We start from the raw sequence: 21,795 nt of genomic DNA on the forward strand, positions 1-21,795 counted from the left end.
ACCCCCCTCGCCTCCAGTAAGCCTTCTCTGTCTGTGCCACCTTCCTTCCTGCATGGGCCCAACTCAGGCGGACCACCCTTCTGAGCAGCCAGAGTCCTGTGCTTGCCATGGATGGTCTACTTTTTGGAACTTTCTGGGGTTCTTCTCTTTTCTTTTTCATGGTTGCACAAAAAGTGGTTTATTGCTTTTAGAACAAAATAAGATGCTTTCAGAACTTTTGTTAGTGAAGAAAAACTGTTAAAACTTGAAAACTTTTCTGAAACAGTATTTTGTCAGCTGATGGAAGTTGGCACTTCAACGGAGACAACTTCCCACTTGCAAGTGTGGGGCCCGAGCTGTCCGTAGACACGGCTAACCTAGAAGCGGGGCTTGCACCTGTCGCCTGCGTACTGAGTGTCAGGTCTGACCTCCCTGCCCTGACGTCCACGGCACTCCTTCTTATCCAGCACCCACTCCTGGCTCTTCCTCACCACCCCGCACCTCGCAATTCTCTGTGGGACCCTGTTGAGGTGAGTTTACTTGTGAGGTGTAACTTGTGGGGCGGGCAGGGAGCCAAGCTATTTTTGGGGCACCACAGGCTAGGATCAGCTCATGAGAGCCTGGCACCATCCAAGGAGAGCTAGAGGTCCCATGCCCAGTGCTGGCCTTCAGACCCTAGTCTGGCTATGGGGTCAGCAGGCCTGGGATAGACCAAGTGGGGGCTCCCAGCAACTACAGGTGTCTGAGACTGGAAAACAAGGCTGCCAGCTCATTGCAAGCCCCAACAATGATCCTCAAGGGCTGATCTTGGCCTCCAGCCCTGGCTGAGGAGAAAAGGGACCCTTCACAGTCCCATGGGAGAGAGGCCGGGGCTGGGTTTCTTTTCTTAATGGAGATTTACCTCTGAATATAAATTGAGTTTACTATAAGCCTAATGAACACAAGCTGGACTTAAATCTAGACATGTGTCTAGTGTGAGACTGAGTGGCTTTCTCCCTGGTGGGAGAGCCTGCAGGAGGAAGGTAGAGGAACGTTGAGTTGGGTTTGGAGCCCTGGCTGTTGTAGGTAAAGCCACTGCTTGTAGGATTCTTAATTACCCCTGTCATGTGTCAAGCCTTCGGGAAAAATTGGTTTCACTTTATGGTTAAGGCTTGGATGTTGATTGTTAAGGGATGGAACAGTGAGCAAGAAGAGCTTCTCAACCAAGGCTGAGGGCAAAGTTAGGGAAAGTTGGTCATGAGAAGTAAACGGATTCTTATCTTTGTTCTGTTTTTCTAAATTTTCTGCAATGGATATACAGTGCTTTTATAATCAGGAAAATATAAATATTCGAGAACTATACAGATACACAGTCCAATAGTTAGTTGCATGGTAAGCGTTTCAGGTCAGAGGGAGTCCCACAGGGAAGCTATTTTTGGACGAGCATCTACAGAGTAGTAGATGCTCCTTTTTCTAATTCTAATGTAATAACACTAGATATAGAAACATTTTTTGCTCTTGAAAAATAAAATCAAACTTGCCCTTTGCATTAATAATGCCCAATGATGTCAGTTTTGAGAGCGTGATTGACAATGAAAAAGTAAATTCAATATAGATTCAGTGGTAACTTTAATGAGAAATTGTTATTTACTCCAAATACTAGTCCTGTACCAATAATGCAGTGAAAAGCGATTCAATTTTCCTTAAAAGATATGTTGTGTTTGTTTCTAAGCTAAAAGTGAGTTGCTATTTTGAATTAATTTTGCAACACTCTCACTTCATAGTTTTCCTTTTCTTCTTTTAACGTTGGTCAAAAATTAATTGTGTCATTCAATTGGAGCATTAATATTGCAGGAGACGCCAAGGCATTCTGCAAACTTAGAGATCGTTTAAATGTAACTCTTGAGTTGGCTGGACACTTACTATTAATTATGTAGAGGCTTTTTGAGTTTTTCTATCAAAATCTTAGTCATTGTTTAAAATGTATCATTTATAGTTCTTCTTTCAGTTGCTCATTATTTATTCATGAAACTCACTTTGGGTTTCCGCTATGTGCCGTATATGCTTCGGTAAATAAGAATTGGCACTTGTCTTCAGAGAGGTTACAGTCTAGGAGAGGAGATAAGGTGCATATGAGAAATGACTATATACATTAGACAGTGAGAAGTCCAGCAAGAGTTAAGATAGGTTACGTGGTGGTCGTATAGTGAGTGTGGTGGGGAAAGAGATAGTGAGGCTCTTCTCAGGGAAAGGAAGAATATGGCAAAGGAAGGAAGGCAAGAACCTGAGGTATGACGTGAGAACAGAGAGTAGAGGCTACAGCTTACATAGAAGAACTGTTATGGCCCCTGACCACTCTGGTTTATGTAAAGTGAGTGATAGGTTTGTGGGCTTCATGGTTCGTGTTCCATAATAACCTCAAACCCGTTACAGTTAACAGGTAGGTTTCTGGGTGACATGGTAGACATATACTAATAAGGTAGCCCTTTCACTTCGTTGGGAAATGGGCTTCATATGTTCTGTTCATGAGCTATTTCACTCTCTCTCAGTCATTGATGAAGTAGGGTCCTTTTTTTTTTTTATCTTCACACCTGCAATGGTCAGTTTTACATGTCAACTTGGCTAGGCTACTTTCCCAGTCACTCAATTAAACATTAGTTAAGGTGTTGTGGTGAAGGTATTTTGTAGATGTAAAGTCCATAATTGGTTGATTTTAAGGAAGGATGATTGTCCTAGATAATCTGGTTGGGTTTGATTCAATCCACTGAAATGTTCTAAAAGCAGAACTGAGGCTTCTCAGAGAGAAGAAATCCTGTCTGTGGACTGGAGCTTCAGCTAGTGCCCTTCCTGACACACCCCCAACCCCCCCATGGATTTCAGACTTGGCTTGCTGACTCCTATAGGCACAGAAGCAAATTCATTTCAGCAAATCTCTTAATATTTATCTCCTACTGGTTCTGCTTTGTTGGTTGAACTCTGACTGATATGATACCCAACATGAAGATTCTTACACTCCCTTTTCTAATTATGCTCCTTGGTTTCCTTTACTGAAAATTTCTCTTTCCTAGTGGTCTGAGAGATGTCAAATTCTCCAACTTTTCTTTTCCCAGGATTTGTATATTTTATACTGAGAGCTCCTAAACTCATGATTTGATTTTTAACAAGTTAATTTTACTCTATTTCTTTATTCTTTACTATCTAGTGATTGTTGTTTCTAGTATGTTCTTTCTCTCTTTCATATCCATCAGTTTCTGTTTTACTCCTAGGAATTAAGTTCTACAGGAGCAGGGTCTTTAACTGGTTCATTTATGTTTGCCAAGCACCAAGAACCAAGTGCCTGGCACCTAGGAGATATTCATTATATGTTTACTGAATGAATGAATGATATTTCTTTGTAAATATCCATCTTTACATTTATATGATGCTCGTACGATGATAACATCATTACATAAAACATTTATTTCTGTCTTCACTGTGAAGTTTGTTGGTGGCAGGCAGCTGTTTTGGGTTAGCAAATCTGCTTCGAAGATCCAAACTCTCCTTTGGGTTTGTAATTCCAAGATCTAGACATGGGGTCAGATATAAGGTAACTAGTTACTGGCTGTAGATCTGAGCAATTCCCTCAATTCAGCCTAAACACAGGTAATTTAACCTCTGTTCATTGAATACCTGCATTTATCTCTCAATCAGTTCCAAACTCAGAGACAATTCAAGAGGGATTTATTAATTATATCCTCCAAACCCTGCAACATGCATTTATGGAACAAATCTATTTTTGGTCTTTTCTGGGAATAACATGCTTTTTTGAGGGGTGAACCTATTGCTCTTCCAACATGAAAATTTTTGTTCTAGTGGGAACTGTTAATCATATAGTATTCAGTCCTTCTGTCCTCAAAGATGGGTGCACGACCCAAGTCAGAGTTCTTCCCAGGGATTTTTTTTTTTTTTTTAAATTGGAGCTAAGGAAAGTAAGCCTGTTCTTCCCTTGTGTCATTCTGATATATTTTATATTTTCCTTCTTTTTCATAAAAGCTTAAGATAGTGATAGGCCATCTTTCTGCAAAATTAGTTATGAATTTTGGAAAGGCATCTGGAGGCAATTCTAGAGTTAATTGACTAAGCATGCTATTGATCCTGTGGTGCCACCAATTGAAATGAGAAATACTAGGTTCAAAAAGGCCCCAGTGCAGATTCTTATAGAATTTTCTTTAGTAATGCCAAAGATGTAAGAGTAGGGAAGTGAGCTAGGAGGAGGTGAGCTAGGAGGAGGATTCCTAGCTAAATTTAAAACTTTCTAAGTGGTTCAGATAGTAAGCAATAAGATGTCATTCAGTCTGGATTGTTGAAAACAGATTCAAAGAGAATTATACCAGCCACTGTTTTCTGTCTAATAAACATACCAACTTTCTCAGGTGAATAATCTTTGGTTACTGTCCTTAGAACCCTCCCTAGGATTTCCCAATCTGGTGCTACATTGGGCATCCTCTGGTAGTCTCTTCTCTTGGTTCTCAACTGAATCTGATGCTCACTCTGCATTTCTTTAATATCAACTTCTTCAGGCCATAAACCCTGCCGGGTACAATAATACCCACATTCTTTTACCAGACATAATATTACTTAGGTCTCTTTAGTGGTTTAAATCTTTCAAATTGTTCTCTGGTAATAAAATAGGAATGTATTTTCATTTGGGAAAACATAAAGATTTATAGTCTTTTGAAATACTGGGCTTGTCTTACTTTCATTCAATACAATATTTATCACTTTTGGTCATTAGAACATAATGTTCATCTCAAAGAAAGTCAATACTTTTATATGCCTTTGAACATGAAGTGCTGTTAGATTCTAAAACTGATTCAAGTAGACAATAGAGTGACTAAGCAATGGGATTTTGCCTCTCTTTGAAAATCTCCCACTTGTAGAACTCTGTGATTTATGAGCCAAGCTGAAAAGGTTATTAATCTCTCTGGTAATCAGATAATTATAGCAAAATGTACCTTAGTTAGAACCTGGCAGAGGGATATTTGAAGTCAAGTGTAGGCAAAATCAGGGGAAACAAAGCAAACATTGAAGCCTTTCAGACGTATATAATCAAATCCATTTTGTTCAGAACAAGGAGCATAAAAGTATCCCTCTCTTCTGGCCTGGTCTCTACTACCCCTTCTGTTCTTTTGACACTGGCACATGTTTTGTCAAATACATTGTGAAGGTAGCATCATTCCTCCCTTCTTGAATGTCTGTTGCTTGCCGGGCACCGTGCTGGGAATCTGCTGCATACAAACATGAGGAAAGCAGTTTCTTCTGATGGGGAGCTTGTGACGTCCTGGGGGAGACAGGCATGTACAAAGTGTATAAGACAGATGTTGTAAGTGTGTCCTCTTCTGCCTTGAGGAAAGGGCCAGCTATGGTGTCTCACACTGTTGAGGGATCTGGGCCTGGTGGGGCCACTAGAGGTGGGCCAGGAGGAAGGCTAAGGCTGAACCAAAATGGCTGCCATCCGAGACTGAGAGCAGATCTCAGGAGGGGACATAAAATGAGAAGCTAAGAGCTGGGGAATGCTGGCATATGATGGACATGAGCAACATGTCAGGAAGAAGGCAGGAATCTACACATAGGGCCACAGTTAGGATTCAGGTACAGAGATTTTTTTTTTTTTATTCATTGAAATTGGTTTTTTTTAACTTTTAAATTGAAATATACATAGAAAAGAGTACACAAATCATAAAATATACTTCAGTGAGGTCCAACACCTGTGTAACCTTGAGCAAGGTCAGCCCATAGAAGATTACCAGCACTTAAGAAGGACCCTCTCCGCCACCACCCAGCAAACCCCCTCAGTCTTTATTATCTTTCCCCCGCACACACTGTTCCCATATTTGATTGGTTTTGAAATGCATATAAGGGGAAACATAAAGTATGTATTCTTCCATGTTTGGCTTCTTTTACTCAGCATTATGATTTTAGTACCTAAGCCTTATTGTTGCATTTAGCAGAATTTCATTCTTTTTCATTGATGCAAAATTTTCCATCGTATGAATTTACAGAGATTTTCTATACTTTCTACTATAGATAGATATTTGGATTGTTTCCAGTCTGGGGTCTAATACAAATGTTTCTATAATAAACATTTTGTACATTTATTTACTATATCTGCACGTGTTCCTGTTGGCTGAGTCACAAGGGTATGCATAGGACAACTTGAGTAGATTTTGTCAGGATTTTCCCAAGAGCTTATATTAATTACACTCCCTCCACTAGTTGTGTTTGTCAGATCCTATTGTTCTACAACCTTGTCCACACCTGGGATTGTCAGATCTTGTATTTTTAGCCTAGTGTGTGTGCTGTGCTATGCCATTATAGTTTTCATTTGCTTTTCCATAATTATGAATGAGGTTGGACATCTTTTCATATATGTATTGACAGGATATCCTCTTTGGTGAAATGCCCATTCAAGTTTCTCATGATTTTTCTATTGGATTGTTTTTTTTTCTTATTAATTTGAAGGCATTCTTTATAGATTCTGCATATGAAACCTTTATTAGTCTTGTGTTCCAAATAGCCATTCCTTCTATGTTCCTCAAATTTGCACTGTCTTGATGTCTTTTGATAAACATTTTCTTTATTTTAATGGGGTCCAATTTATCAGTCTTTTCCATCTTGGTTAGTATTTTTTGTGTCCCTTAAAAATAGAACCACCCTATGATCCAGCAATTGCGCTACTAGGTATTTACCCAAAGTACACAAAAATACAGATTCAAAGGGGTACATGTGTCCTGATGTTTATAGCAGCATTATCAATCATAGCCAAACCATGGAGCGAGGCCAAATGTCCATTGACTGATGAATGGATAAAGAAGATGTGGCATATACACACACACACACACACACACACACACACACACACACACACACACACACAATGGAATATTACTCAGCCATCAAAAAGAATGAAATCTTGCCATTCACAATGATGTGGATGGAACTAGAGGGTACTATGCTAAGGAAAATAAGTCAGTCAGAGAAAGACAAATACCATATGATTTCATTCATATGTGGAATTTAAGAAACAAAATGGATGAACATATGGGAGGGGGGAAAAGAGAGAGGGAAACAAACCGTAAGAGACTCTTAAGGATAGAGAACAAACAGAGGGTTGATGGAGGGAGGTGGGTGGGGGATGGGCTAGATGGGGGTTGGATACTCAGGAGGGTACTTGTCCTTTTGAGCACTGGGTGTTGTATGTAAGTGATGAATCACTGAATTCTACTCCTGAAACCAATATTGCACTGTATGTTAAATTACTAGAATTTAGATAAAAGTTTGAAGAAAAAAATTATTTTCTGTGTCCCACTTAAGAAAAGTTTTCCTATGCCAAAGTCTTCAAGTTTTATTGTTTTGCTTTTCACATTTAGACATAAATTCATCTAGACTTTACATTGGGGACAAGTTTAATTTTTTTTTTCATATAGATATCCAACTGGCCCAGATCATTTATTGACAAGATTGTCTTTTCCAAAGGGGAAAAAAAAAAGTTTGTCTTTTCCTACCGTTCTGCCATGCCACATGTATTAAAAATCAAGAGTCCAGGGGGTGCCTGGGTGACTCAATTGGTTAAGCATCTGCCTTCGACTCAGGTCATGATCCCAGGATCCTGAGATCGAGCCCTATGGTGGGCTCTGGCTCAGCGGGGAGCCTGCTTCTCCCTCTCCCATTCCCCCTACTTGTGCTCTCTCTCTTTCTGTCAAATAAATAATATCTTAAAAAAAAAAATCAAGAGTCCATATATGTGTGGATGTATTGCTGGACTCTATTCTGCCCCAATGCTATATTTATCTATCCTGATGTCAACACCACTCTGTCTTAATTACTGAAGTTTTATAGTATGTTTTCATATGTAGCTAGGTAAATTCTCCCACTTTATTCTTACTCTTTAAGATTGCTTTAACTATTCTTGGCCCTTTGCATTTCTATGAAAATATTAGAATTTGATGATCAATTTATGCTAAAAAAACCTGTCAGTGCTTGGTTTAGGATTTCATTGAATCTGCATATCAATTTAGGTAGAACTAACATCTTTAGTATTGTTCTTCAGTTCATAACATGACATATCCCCCCCATTTGTTTAGGTCTTCTTTAATTTTTCTCAAAAGTGTTTTATAACTTTCTGGCTTGAAGTTTTGAACACATTTGGTTAGATTTATTCCTAAATTATTTTTTTCTTGAGTTTTTTATTCTTATATTTAATTCTTTTTTTTAAAAAACATTTTATTTATTTATTTTGATGGAGAGAGAGAGAGACAGTGAGAGAGGGAACACAAACAGGAGGAGTAGGAGAGGAAGAAGCAGGTTTCCCGCCGAGCAAGGAGCCCGATGCGGGGCTCGATCCCAGGACCCTGAGACCATGACCTGAGCCGAAGGCAGTTGCTTAACGACTGAGCCACCCAGGCGCCCCCGTATATCTAATTCTTGAACTCATACAGAAAAGTACATATACCATAAGTGTGTGTAGCTTTGTGAATTTTCACAAATCAAACACAACCGTGTAGCCAGCACTCAGATCAAGGAACAGAATATTTCCGGCACCTTAGAAATGTGTTTAAGGAATAGATACATAAGAAAATACCCTGAAGATATTCCCTGATGTTTTTGCTTCAGACTTTATTGTTTAACCTTTTGGTTTACAAGTCTCCCACTAGTTTACAAAAACCTATTGGATTATAGATCCATGTGGAGGTAGATGCCAAATTAATTTTTTTCTTATATATGTCCAGTTGACCCAGCGCTATTTATTGAAACAATCATCCTTTCCCTCTACATTGCAAAGTTACCTATGTCATCAAGCAGGTGGTTATATATGTGTGGTTCTTTTTCTGGACTCTGTGCAGTTCCATAAGCGAGTTTGTCTCTCCTTGCACCAATTCCATACTTTGTATTTCTGTATCTTCATAAAAGGTCTTAATATGTGATAGTACAAGGTATCCAGCTTTGTTGTTCTTTAAAATTGTCTATACTTGGCACATTGCATTCCCATATAAATTTTAGAATCAAATAATTGGTTTAAATAAATAAATAAATAAATAAATAAATAAATAAATAAAACTCCATTGGATTTTAATTGACTCTCTTGTATTAGTTACCTATGTGCTGCCTAACAAAATATAAATTATCTCAAACGTAGCGGTTTAAAACAACAATATTTATTATCTTACATTTATTATTTGGGCGTGGCTTAGCTGGATCCTTTGGTTCAGGCTCTCTAGCAGGCTTCAATGAAGGTATCAGCTGAGACTGTAGTCATTTCAAAGCTCAACTGGGGAAGAATCTACTTTTAACCTGGCTCCATGATTGTTCGTTATGTGGGCTGCTCCAAGATGGCAGATCGCTTCATCAAAGCATGCAAGCTGAGAAGGCAATAGAGAGAAATGACAGCAAGATGGAAATCACTGTCTTTTTTAACATTAATGGAAGTGACATCCCATCAGTTTTCAATAGGACACTTTTATTTTACTATGGTAAAAGATTCATAACATAAAATTACCATCTTAACCATTTTTTTTCCTGAGAGAGAGAGCGCGCAAGAAAAGGGAGAAGCAGGCTCCCTGGTGAGAAAGGAGCCCAATGCGGGATTTGAACTCAGGACCCTAGGACCATAACCTGAGCCAAAGGCAGACGCTTAACCGACTGAGCCACCCAGGCATCCCCCATCTTAACCATTTTTAAGTGTGTAGTTCAGCAATATTTAGTATATTCACATTGTAGTGTTGTTACACATCTCTAGAACTTTTTCATCTTGCAACAATGAAACTCTATGCCTGTTGAACACTAATTTTCAAACTCTTGGTAAGCACTCTTCTACTTTCTCTCTATATAATTTTGACTATTTTTAGACATTTCATATGAGTAGAATCATACATTTGTTCTTTTTAAAAAGATTTTTATTTATTTATTTGTCAGAGAGAGAGAGAGAGCACAAGCAGGGGGAGCTGCAGAGGGAGAGGGAGGAGCAGGATCCCTGCTGAGCAAGGAGCCCGATGTGGGACTCGATCCCACGATCCCAAGATCATGACCTGAGCCAAAGGCAGAGGCCCAACCGACTGAGCCACCCAGGCGTCCCACATTTGTTCTTTTGTGACTGGCTTACATCACTTTTGCCATATTATATTTACTAGACACAAGTCATTAGGCTAAAGTCTCCATCAAGCGGAGGGTAGCAAACAAAAGTGGAAATAGTTGGAGATGGGAATTATTTGGATCATTGTTGTTGAGTTTAAGCATTTTTATATGTTCTGAATTCTAGACCATCATCAGATATACGTTTTGCAAATATTTTATCCCATTATGTACAATCTCTTTTCACCTTCTACTCTTCTCTTATGCACAAAGGTTTTTAATTTTGATGAAGTCTAATCTATCTGTTTTTTCTTTTGTTGCTTGCACTTTTGATGTCACATCTAAGAGTCCTTTGCAAATCCAAGGTCATGAAAATTTACCCCTATGTTTTTTTCTAAGAGTTTTCTGATTTTAGCTCTTATATTTAGTTCATTGACCCATGTTGATTTAATTTTTTTATATGGTGTGAGTAGTGGTGCAACTTCATCCCTTTGCATGTGGCTATCCTATTGTCCCAGCACCAATTGTTGAAGAGTCTGTTCTTTCCCCATTGATTAGTGTGGGTATCTGTTGCAAAACAATTGGCCAGGGGCACCAGGGTGGTACAGTCAGTTAAGTGTCTGACTCTTGGTTTTGGCTCAGGTTGTGATCTCAGGATGGTGGGATCAAGCCCTTTGTTGGGCTCCATACTCAGTGTGCAGTCAGCTTGGAACTCTCCCTCTCCCTCTGTTCCTCTCCACCCCCTCTCTAAAATAAATAAATAAATCTTAAAAAAAAAAAAAAAAAGAAAATCAATTGGCCATAAATGTATGAAGTTATTTCTGGACTCTCAGTTTTTTTCCATTGCTCTATGTGCCTATCCTCCTGCTGGAGTCACACTGTCTTAATTACTATAGCTTTGTACTAAGTGCTGAAATTGGGAGATGCTGACCTTCCAACTTGGATCTTCTTTCTCAAGATGGTTTTGTCTATTGCAAGTCCCTGTACTTCCATATGAATATGAGGGTCAGATTTTTCATTTGTGCAAAAAAAAAAAAAAAAAAGGCCATTGGAATTTTGATAGACATTGCACTCAATCTGTATATCGTATTGATTTCTTAACAATATTAAGTCTTCCAATCCATGAACATGGGATGTCTTTCCACTTATGTAGGTCTTCTTTAATTTCTTTCAGTAGTTTTCAGACTATAAGTCTTCCACCTTCCTGGTTAAATTTATACTTATACATAGGTGTTTTATTCCTTTGGGTACTACTGTAAATGGAATTGTTTTCTTTATTTCCTTTTTGAATTTTCATTGCTGGTGAACCCTTTGGCTTTTGAGTCTCTTGAGAGTTCTGTTCAACATTGAGCATTTCACCTACAACCTCCAGAATTGTTGGATGCCTCTAACAGAGAAATGGTAAAAATGCTGGTCTTAGCACTTTGGATTTTCCTCATCTCCTAGATATTGGCTTCACAATTATACACTTCTTTGGTAGAAAAATATGTTCTTAAGTAAGATGTAGGCTTCACAAATATAGAAAAATATGTTCTTAAGTAAGATGTAGGCTTCTAGTTTGGTTGAGTCAACTAGAGTTCAAAGTACAAGGCAGACAGAGATAATACATGTTGGAGCATAAAAGTGAGAAAGAACAGATAGAACTGCAACCAGTCCTGACTTTGCCCCTCTCTATGTCTCATTGACAGATTGTCAGTTATGTCAATTTTGTTACCTGAATGGAAATGATTAAAGCCACCTCAGTGTGCTTTTGTAGATTAATGGAGAGAACCTGAATTCAGCTCCTTATAAATGGTAACTGTCATTCCTAGTTGTAACACTAGAGAAGGAAATTAGTGTGAGGATGAGCTGATAAAACCCTGAGTAGGGTTATTAGATCTAACTTGGTATCTATCCCTTATTATTTCATAAGTATGCCTATCTATCCTAAAGAATTTAGCACTTACCAGATTAACCTAACAAGATTTTTTAAATTAAAAATGGTAACAGGAGGGTGCCTGGGTGGCTCAGTTGGTTAAGCGACTGCCTTTGGCTCAGGTCATGATCCTGGAGTCCCAGGATCAAGTCCCGTATCAGGCTCCCTGCTCAGCGGGGAGTCTGCTTCTCCCTCTGACCCTCCCCCCTCTCATGTGCTCTCTCTCTCTCATTCTCTCTCTCTCAAAAAAATAAATAAAATCTTTAAAAAAATGGTAACAGGAGATTAAAAATATTAAATTTGTTAGCATTCTAAAATAATTTCTTTCTAAATGGAAAATTTTCTGTTTGAACAAAGATGAATATAAACAAGTCGTAATTTAAATCTATACTGGAATTTGTGTCCAACTGGGGACATCCATCAAAAATGCTCTATAAACAGCAAGAAATATTAAAAAGAGGAAATGGAAAAAATTAAGGAGAAAAATTATCTATTGAACATATAAATGTGGTTTAGGTCTTAATTACAAGTGATTTTTAAAATGTCCTGCAGATCTGTTGTACACTGATGCATTAGATATTAAGAAATAAATAGGCAAACTGAAGCCCATTAGATATAGGCATATCTTTAAAAACCTTCAATTATTAAACTGCATTGATAAAATCCAAAATTCAAAAAGTGATGGTTTTATCTGTATCCTCCTTCTGTGAATTTTTCCTGTCCCTAACTTCTGCCAGCAGTTATGGGAAAGTCTGTCACTTATCATAGGAGTAAAGAGAGGGTAGATGGATTTGCTTATATCTGTCACTACTGGTGAAAACGCCTTTCACCCCGTGCTAATAGTGAGTTACTATCCCATTTTCTCGTCTGAAGGATAACACTTCACTTTTTTCATTAGTTCAGCTACCAACCTTTTGAATAACCATTGATATGATTAAATGACTTACTGACAAGTTGAGCCAACAAAATAATGAGAGCATATGTCAGCCTCTGAATATTTTTGTTCAAAAATCTGATATTAATTTTTGAAAAGAAAACTAAGAAAGTCTTTAAAAATCGTTCTTTATGAATTTATTATTGAAGTTTTAAAAATATTTTAAAATGTTAAGGCAGCAATTCCCAAATTTATTTGAGATTGTCGTTATTATTACTAGAACATAAAAGGTGTTTCAATGGCTAAACGAGTTTCAGAAACTTTGGGAATTCAACCAATATAATCTGATTTCCTTACATCAGGACATTGCAAAATCTGTAATGTGATAATGCCCATTGTGAATATCTAGGAAAGTGAGTTTGGGCTAGGATTTATCAAATATCGTGTCCCAGAATCACAGAGTATATTTCTCAGCCTCTTTTCTTTGGAACACTCAGGAGGAGAGAAAGTTAAATTAGTAATTATTCACCAAAGGATCTACTTCGAAACTTTTATCCTTCATGCTCAGAAAAAATGTTATTTAGATATTTAAATGTGATTTACTTTTATCTGTAAGATAGTTATTTCTTGAAAACTCACACCTCAGGATCAGTCTAGTAAGAAATTTGGCATCAAAGGTGATGAAATGATGTCTTAGCCCCTTTGGGCTGCTATGACAAAATACCACAGACCAGGTGGCTCCAACAAAAGGAGTTTATTTCTCAGAGTTCTGGGCTGGGAAGTCCAAGATCAAGGTGCTGGAAGATTCCTTTCCTGGTGAGAGCCCTCTTCCCCTCTTGCAAATAGTTGCCTTCTTGCTGTGTCCTCCCATGGTAGAGAGCTCTCTTTGTCTCTCTGTCTGTATCTCCTTCCTGTTTCTTCTTCTGAGGGCACTAATCCCATCATGAGCGCTTCACTGTTATGACCTAATGGCATCCTAAAGACCCCACCCTCCAAGTAGGATTGCATTGAAGTTTGGGGCTTCAACACAAAATTTAAAAATAAACTTACTTATATGTTATTTTCAGAAGTTGTACTTCAAATAAAAGGACAAAGTCTGAAAAATAAGAACATAGGAAAAGATGTATTAGGCAAATACTAATTAAAAACAAATCAAATGAAACAGGCTTTAAGGAATAAAGAGGTGCCCAAAACAATAATAACATTTTCAATTCACCAAGAAGATGTAGCAGTCCCAAACTAGGTCCAGAATACAGTTTAAAAACATATAAGGGTGAAAATTAGTGGAACCAAGAAATGCACAAAACAAGTGTTTTAGTGGAATATTTTTAAATCCCTGTCAGTGATTGATAGCTAAGAAAGAAATTTACTAGGGCTATAGAATACTTAAACAATGCAATCAATGAACAATCTTAATTAAATGGACATGTGTAGAATTCTGTGTTCAACAACTAGGGAATGCATATTTTTTTCAAATCCACAGAGCACATTTATAAAAAGCAACTATATACTATGCTGCAGATCAAGTCTCAATATAGCTTAAGAAGTGTTATTATACAGATTATGTTTTCTTACTTTAATGCAACTCAGGAAAAAATAAGTGTTAAGAAATAACTAAAAAGTACTATGCATTTGAAAATATAAATGTGCAGTTTTAACACATTCAAAAAAAGATATTTTAACGGAAATTGGAAATCACTTAGAACTGATAATAGATACACTATACATAAAAACTTGTGTGATGTGGGGGCACCTGGGTGACTCAGTTGGTTAAGCATCTGACTCCGGATTTCCGCTCATGTCATTATCTCAGGGTCGTGAGATCGAGCCCTGTGTTGAGCTCTACACTCAGATTCTCTCTCCCTATTCCTCTGCCCCTTCTTCCCTGCCCAAAACAAACAACAACAACAACGTGTGTGATATAGTTAAAAACATACTTAATAGGAAATGTGTATCCTTAAATTCTTATATACATAAAGAAGAAAGGATGAAAATCAATAAGACCCAACTTAAGAAATAAAAAGAACACCAGGAGAACATCCACTTATACCATTTTATTTCTTTCTGTTTTTCGTGTTGATTTGTCACGTGACACTCTTGATTTTACTTTCTAATCATCCCCAAAGTCTCTTTTCCATGCCCTTGTATAGGTTCAGCTTTCCTGATTTCCTCCCCACTTCACTGGCTTCCTAACAGTATTCTCTATCATTTATATCCCCCTCTCTTTAGTCCATTCACCTCCTTGGTTAAATTCCTGAGTATTTCATTGTTTTTGATGCTATTGTAAATGAGATTGTTTTATTATTTGTTTTCAGACAGCTTGTTGTGAGTGTACAGGCAACTGGTTTTTGTATGTTGATTTTGTATATTGCAACTTTATTGAATTTATTTATTAGCTCTAACACTTTTTTGGGTATGTGCCTAGGAGTGAGATGGTCCGATCATGTAATAGTTCTCTTATTAGTTTCTGAGGAGCCGCCATATTGTTTTCCATAGTGTTTGCACCATTTTACATCCCACCCTTGCCAACGCTTACTATTTTCTGTGTTTCTGGTAGTAACCATCCTAATGGGTGTGAGATGGCTAGGTATATTTTTAAGCACATAAAATTCAACAGACCTCAGCCAATATTAAGCTTTCATTGAATACATTAAATATCCTCTCAAAGAACCACATAGTGCAAATATCTAGTCTATGTGGCCAGTAGTCTAGCAAGTCTGTGAGAGCAGGGACCACTCCCTAGCATATGCCTAGTGTAGTGCCCAGCACAGGTCCTGCATATGGTAGAGATCAAGGTATATTGGTTGAGTGAAGGGTGTGTTTCTATTGACAATGAGCTTGGGAATGAACGATGTGGTGCTTGTTACCATCCATGGATGCCAGTGTCAAATGTCCAATTACTGACAAGCTTAGGAATCAGGGGACCATCTGCTTCCCTTTAGTAGCAGATTTGAGTGAATGCTTGACTGGCCTTTTTGGTTGGCATCAGTTGGTCTTAAACCTCAATGAATAGTAGAGAGTTGACATTCTGTGTGTTCCCTGAATGCCCAAATGTCTTACATTTTAGAAAGAGCGTAGTGGAGTAAGGAGACACTTTGGAAAACATTACTCTGCACCTAGGAGGTATGTGACCTTTAAGAATGATCTGATCTCTCCAATGCCTTCATGTGTAAAATGGGATTATAATACCTATTTGAGGAGATTGTCAAGAATTTAAATGAGGTAATATAGGTAAAGTGCAATGCATATGTGTGTAGACATTGTTATAAATACATTTTAATTAATTACACTTTTTCCTTTAATGTGTGACTTTTCCCCCTCCCATTGGTAGGAAGTTTCCTGCATTAAAATCCATGAATAAAGTGTAGAAAACTCCTAAGATTTTTCTGGATTACCTCATTAGAATTACTTTGAGCAGAGGATGAAAATCTAACACTGATGTGCTACTTTGTAATCTACATTACACCAACTAGAGTAAGGATTGAGTGAGATTGTCACATTTTTGGGGGGCTCAGATAAAGAGGTGAATTAAGGAATCAATGCCTGATCTCTGTCATTTCTCTGAGGGAAAGGGGTAGAAATAAAAGACTGAAATTTCAAAGTCCTGGTTAATTCCTCTACGTGCTAGTGGCTGAAGTCCAGTTTAGAAAACCCTTTCTTTAAGCAGGAATATTAACAACATTGTAGATATATACAAAAGTAGACCCAGGGTTTCATAGTGGGTGAAGAACGACTTCATCTGAATTTCCCAGTAAGAGAAGCAGACAGTCCAAAATTTAGGAGAACAGGAGCAGAGAAAGATGAAGATTGGGGAAGCATGGGGATGCACTTGGTACAGAGAAGGGCAGGACTGTGCCGCGTGACAGGGGGTTGGGCCACCGAGAAAGTAGCTGATGAGAATCCCAGGCTTGGGAAGGCAACTCTCACAACAGGGATGTTTAATCTCCAATGTTAACTTGATTGCATTCCTGCATTTGTAAGCCCATCTGCACTCTGATCTTTAGCAAACTCTACTCCACCCACAAAGCACTGCGTGGATTGTTTGGGGAAAGGAAAGAAAGAGGGGCTGTGTTTCATATGTGGATCGGCACAGGGATAAGAGAGCAGCCACAAAGGGCAAGTTCAGGTAAGACGGGAACTCCAGTAAAAGCAGCGAAAATGATTATGAGAATATGACCCCTGACCCCTCTGGAGGGATGACATGGTCAAAATCTCAAAGAGCCAAGTCACCTCCGTAGACATCTAAACTGCGCAAGGATTAAAGATACTGAACATGTTGTATTAGCTTAATGCTTCTCCCCTATGCCAATCGATGGAATTCGTAATTTATGTCAAACAACAGGTGCCATTTCAACTAAGGGTTTTTTAAAGCCTCACACTTTTGTCTATATCATCAGCATTCTGATTTACATTTACAATGATTTCCTGAGTGTACTTCAGTAACCGAGTGTATACTTTGGGCAAAAAGAAAAATATCTTTTAATGTAGAAATGCATGCAACTAGCTATGCAGACAAAGGTAAAAAAAACCTCTGAGGCCCCAGGGGACTTAGAGATTGAGAGGAGCTATGACATGTTTACAAAGAAACCAGACAGTCTTCTTCAGAAAATTCCAGATGTAAATTAAAGCAACCACAACAGTTTTTCCTGGCAGTAAGATAATACAATGAGAAACGTAGGGTTTTCTGTTGGCCCTGCCCTGAAATTCTTTGATTCCCACAACTCAAGTGCACCTCCTTTGTTAGAATCTGGCCAATCGAGTTCCTTTCTGCTTGTCCTCCTTTTCTAGTAGGAAACTGATTGTTACCAAGTGGTTCACTATTTTCCTTTACTTACTTACTTTCTTTTTATTTATTTATTTATTTATTATTTTTACTTATTTATTTTTTTTAACTTTCTTTTTAGCAAGAGGCTTTCAAAGCACAGGTTGCCACATGTAAAGTTGTCAGGGCTCAGGAAACATTTTATTTGCCAGAATTCCCCAGTGTGTACTTCAAACACACACGCGAGGGCTTTGGTGTGAGGCCATCTGTTCATTTTGAAGACTGGATTTCAATAGGCTCATGACAGGACTCATGCACATTCTGTCCTGTCTTTCACAGCTCCTCCTACAGGAACGAATCTTCCTCCTGGAATTCGGAAAGAAGTCCAAGTCTTTTGTGTTTTATTATTTTGAAGCTGGTTCTGCTCGGGCTGCGGTTCTTTTGTTTCAGCTGCTACTCTCTCCAGGGCTGTCCTTGGCCCTGCCCTTTCATAGCCTGTACCTCAGGATCTTTTCAGAGAATGAAGGGGATGAGTTCATGACATATTTGGCCAGGAAGTGAAACGATGTCCTAAATGATTTAATTACTCTTCCCTTTGAGGCTCCTTTGAACCTTTTCTTTGAGCTTCCTTTCCTCTGAAATTTATGCAGAGAGACTTGTCTGGGAAACAAGCACTCACTTTACTCTGACATAGGGCCTTAAATCACTGTGTATGGTCCCCTTTGGGTTGCCTGGACAATGTGACAATCCTTTTGTTTAGGCTTAGCCATAGGCCTGTGGCTTATAACCTGAATTTCTTATTTTTCCCCTTTTCCTGTAACATGGCGCATGACTCAGTAAGGAGTAACGGTGAGGCTTGTGGATTCTGAAGCCCAGTTAGGGTGTGGATCCTGTCACATAAAAGAGTGTTAGTTATTACAGTTGTTAGTGAGTTTGGGAACTTCTCATGAGAGTGGAATCTAGAGGAAGCAGCAAGGGTCAGAAAAAGACAAAACAAAACAATATCAACCATGCCAGGAGAACAAAGTTGTTTCTCGGACGGTCTTGTGTGTCTTGGTAAATCTCCAGTTCTGGAAACTGTGGCCAAACAGTGCAGCTCTTCACTACCCCCTTGGGGTAAATCTGGACTCATCCTTGGTGAAGACTGATGTACGGCTGGAATGGGTGAACAAGGAGAAAAAAAAGTATGTGGTTTCTGCTCAAGACCTCAGTATTGATCTTTAAAATGATTTGCTGAGAATAAATCAAGTTCCTTGCACACATGGTGATAAATCTTCCTTGTTACAGGAATGTCTTCATTGGTATCAACATTTGTTTTTTTGACTTTTTAATGCCAGATTCCAGGATCCCCAAATGATTCTTTCCACCCAGAGATTAAGAAAGGGGTGGAATGATGCCAGGCTAACTTACGTGAAAAAACTCAGTTCAGGTTCTATCAGATTATATATCAAATTATATCAGATTTACCCTCTTTAAATTAATGGCTATCAAAGTTTTTTCAATAGCAGCAAAACTCTTTTGCTGATATTCAGTGAAATCCTATAAATCATATGCATTGTGTAAATATATAAAACAGATAAAAGCAGAGGTTTCTTGGTGGCATTGGCCTGGCGTAGGTGTGGCCCACATTCTCAATGTCAAGACTCTAGAAATTCTTGAGGGTCCCACTACTCTGGGACTGCACACAATACATTTGGACACCATTTAATTAACTGAACGGTTCCCATATTTTTACCATGCAGGATCCCTTATTGTTGCTATTTTCTCCACAGATTCTAAAATTTCCTACTATGTCATCAAAAGTGAATTACCTATAGTTATCTCCTTTAATCTTTTCAAAAACCTTATTAGGTAGTACAAATGTACCTATTTTACAAGCGAAGACAAAAATTAGGCAATTTGCCCAAAGTCACACAGAAATTGTGGACCTGGGTCGTGAAACCAGATCTTCCTCATTCCAAAGGCTTGGGCCACTCTATTACCATATATCCTTACACAATTTCAACTCAGAGTAAAGGAACAACTTGTCTTGCTCAGATGGAAAGTCTTATCATGGGCATATATATAATTGATATCAGGATTTTTGAAATACTGAGAAGAGTTGATAACACCAATTAAAATTGTTGGAGATCCCAGTTTGACAATGATTTTTTCTGTGGTAGCTGTGGGTTGTCCAAACAGTAAAGCTGCTTAGCTTTCAAAGGCAATGAGTAATAAAAGAATGCTTTCAAATAAATAGTTAGGAATTCATTGTTAATTCTCATGCCATTTATGAGCTTAATCCTCCATTCTCATGAGTTCAGTTGGGAATACTCTTTCCCTTCCGGTCCTTCTAAATCTCTTATTTCATATAAAAGGAATATGAAATTCAGGGCTTTGGGTATTTCTGATGTAGGTGATAGTCCCGTGCAAAGCTCTACAGAGTCCCTTTTGGGAGATGTCAGTTTGGACATCTTGTTCTGCAGCTTTCAGATATAATATGACCATTTACTACACCGTTTACTTCATTCTCTTCCCCTACAGAGAGGTATTAATTAATGCCAGACTGCCAAGCGAGTATGAAGTGCCAAGCCCAATATAGAAATAGTTCTTAGGATAGTTTGTTCAGTGTTGAAGTGCGTGACTCTAATATCCTACAAACTGTATGCTCATTGCTTGTTGTATTTGTAAGATTATTATTACTTCTTGGTGAGTCCTCGAGCCATCTCTCTGTGCCTCCCCAGAGCTGTTGTATTGTTATTGCTATTGTTGCTTGTTTGTTAGTTTACTTTTATACTTCTATTACCTTGCTGCAAAAGCAGCCTGAGCAGGTGCTGATCCAAGTCCTCAAAGAGTTGCCAGCTCTGGTCTGTGGGGTCTGGGCAGTGGTAGAATCAATGCATTCCTGGTCCCTTCTGGAAGGTCTTGTATAAAACCAGCTCTACAGTTTGGGCAGATATGATATGGCAGGCAGGCCCTCTCCGCTGAGCAACAGAGGCGGAAGGACCCACGTGTGCTGTCAGCCCTGCGGCCTGGGCCCCGCTGGCTGTCTCCTTTGTGTGGTCGGCCTACTGCCCCCACGAAGGCCCGCACCCACCGATTTCTCATCATGTTTACAAGGTTTCCTTTGGTATTCTTTCAGGCAGCTCTATCCAACAAATCTAAAGCAAACCACTCAAGTACTTTAAATTATCTAGCAGCCACATTAACAAAAATAAGAAGAAATAGGTGGTAATAATTTTAATAATATATTTTATTTAACCCCATATGTCTAAAGATATTTTTCACATCATAATTAATACAAAAATGTGATTATTGACATATTTTATATTCTCTTTCTTTGAAGCCTAGTGGGTCTTGCACACTTGTGGCCCACCTCACTTTGAATTAGCTGCATTTCAAATGCTCAGGAGACACATGTGGCTGGCCACTGAACGTGAGACACAGGTCAGGAGTCTTTATTCAGTTGCCTTGAAATTCTTATTTTTTTAAAAATACCATTTCATGGAATGATAGTAAGACAGAAATGAAAGCAGATAATATGACTCAAATCATTTGCCTTTTACTGAAAAAGGATCAACAGCAAAGCTTTTTTTTTTTAAGTGTTCCAACCCATTTTTTTTTAAGTTTTTATTTAAATTTTAGTTAGTTAACATACAGTGTAATATTAGTTTCGGATGTACAATATAGTGATTCAACAATTCCATACATGGCCCAAGGCTCAGCACAAATGTGCTCCTTAATCCCCCACCCACCTCCCCTCAACCACCAGTTTGTTCTCTATAGTTAGGAGTCTGTTTCTTGGTTTGTCTCTCTCTTTTTCTCTTTTTTTTCCCTTTGTTCATTTTATTTTTTTATTTTTTTATTTTTTTTAAGATTTTATTTATTTATTTGACAGAGAGACACAGCGAGAGAGAGAGCACAAGCACGGGGAATGGGAGAGGGAGAAGCAGGCTTCCCGCTGAGCAGGGAGCTTGATGTGGGGCTCGATCACAGGACCCTCCTATGTGGGGCTTGATCCCAGCACCATGACCTGAGCCGAAGGCAGACGCTTAACAACTGAGCCACCCAGGCGCCCCTCCCTTTGCTCATTTTAAACAGCAACACTTCTAATCACTCCTGATATTCACACTGGCCCATATTCAATCTTGAGTTTATGCATAGAAATGTCCATATCTCTATGATTTTTATATTTTTTCC

At 38.5% G+C, this 21,795-nt stretch overlaps 1 non-coding gene across 1 annotated transcript; it reads right to left on the reverse strand.

Moving 5' to 3' along the window:
* Nucleotides 1-715: 715 nt before the first annotated feature.
* Nucleotides 716-847, reverse strand: LOC116631839. Its single transcript, XR_004299288.1, has one exon.
* Nucleotides 848-21,795: the final 20,948 nt, after the last annotated feature.

Source organism: Phoca vitulina, unplaced genomic scaffold (genome assembly GCF_004348235.1).
Source record: "Phoca vitulina isolate PV1807 unplaced genomic scaffold, GSC_HSeal_1.0 scaffold5, whole genome shotgun sequence".
Classification (NCBI taxonomy): Eukaryota; Metazoa; Chordata; class Mammalia; order Carnivora; family Phocidae; genus Phoca; species Phoca vitulina.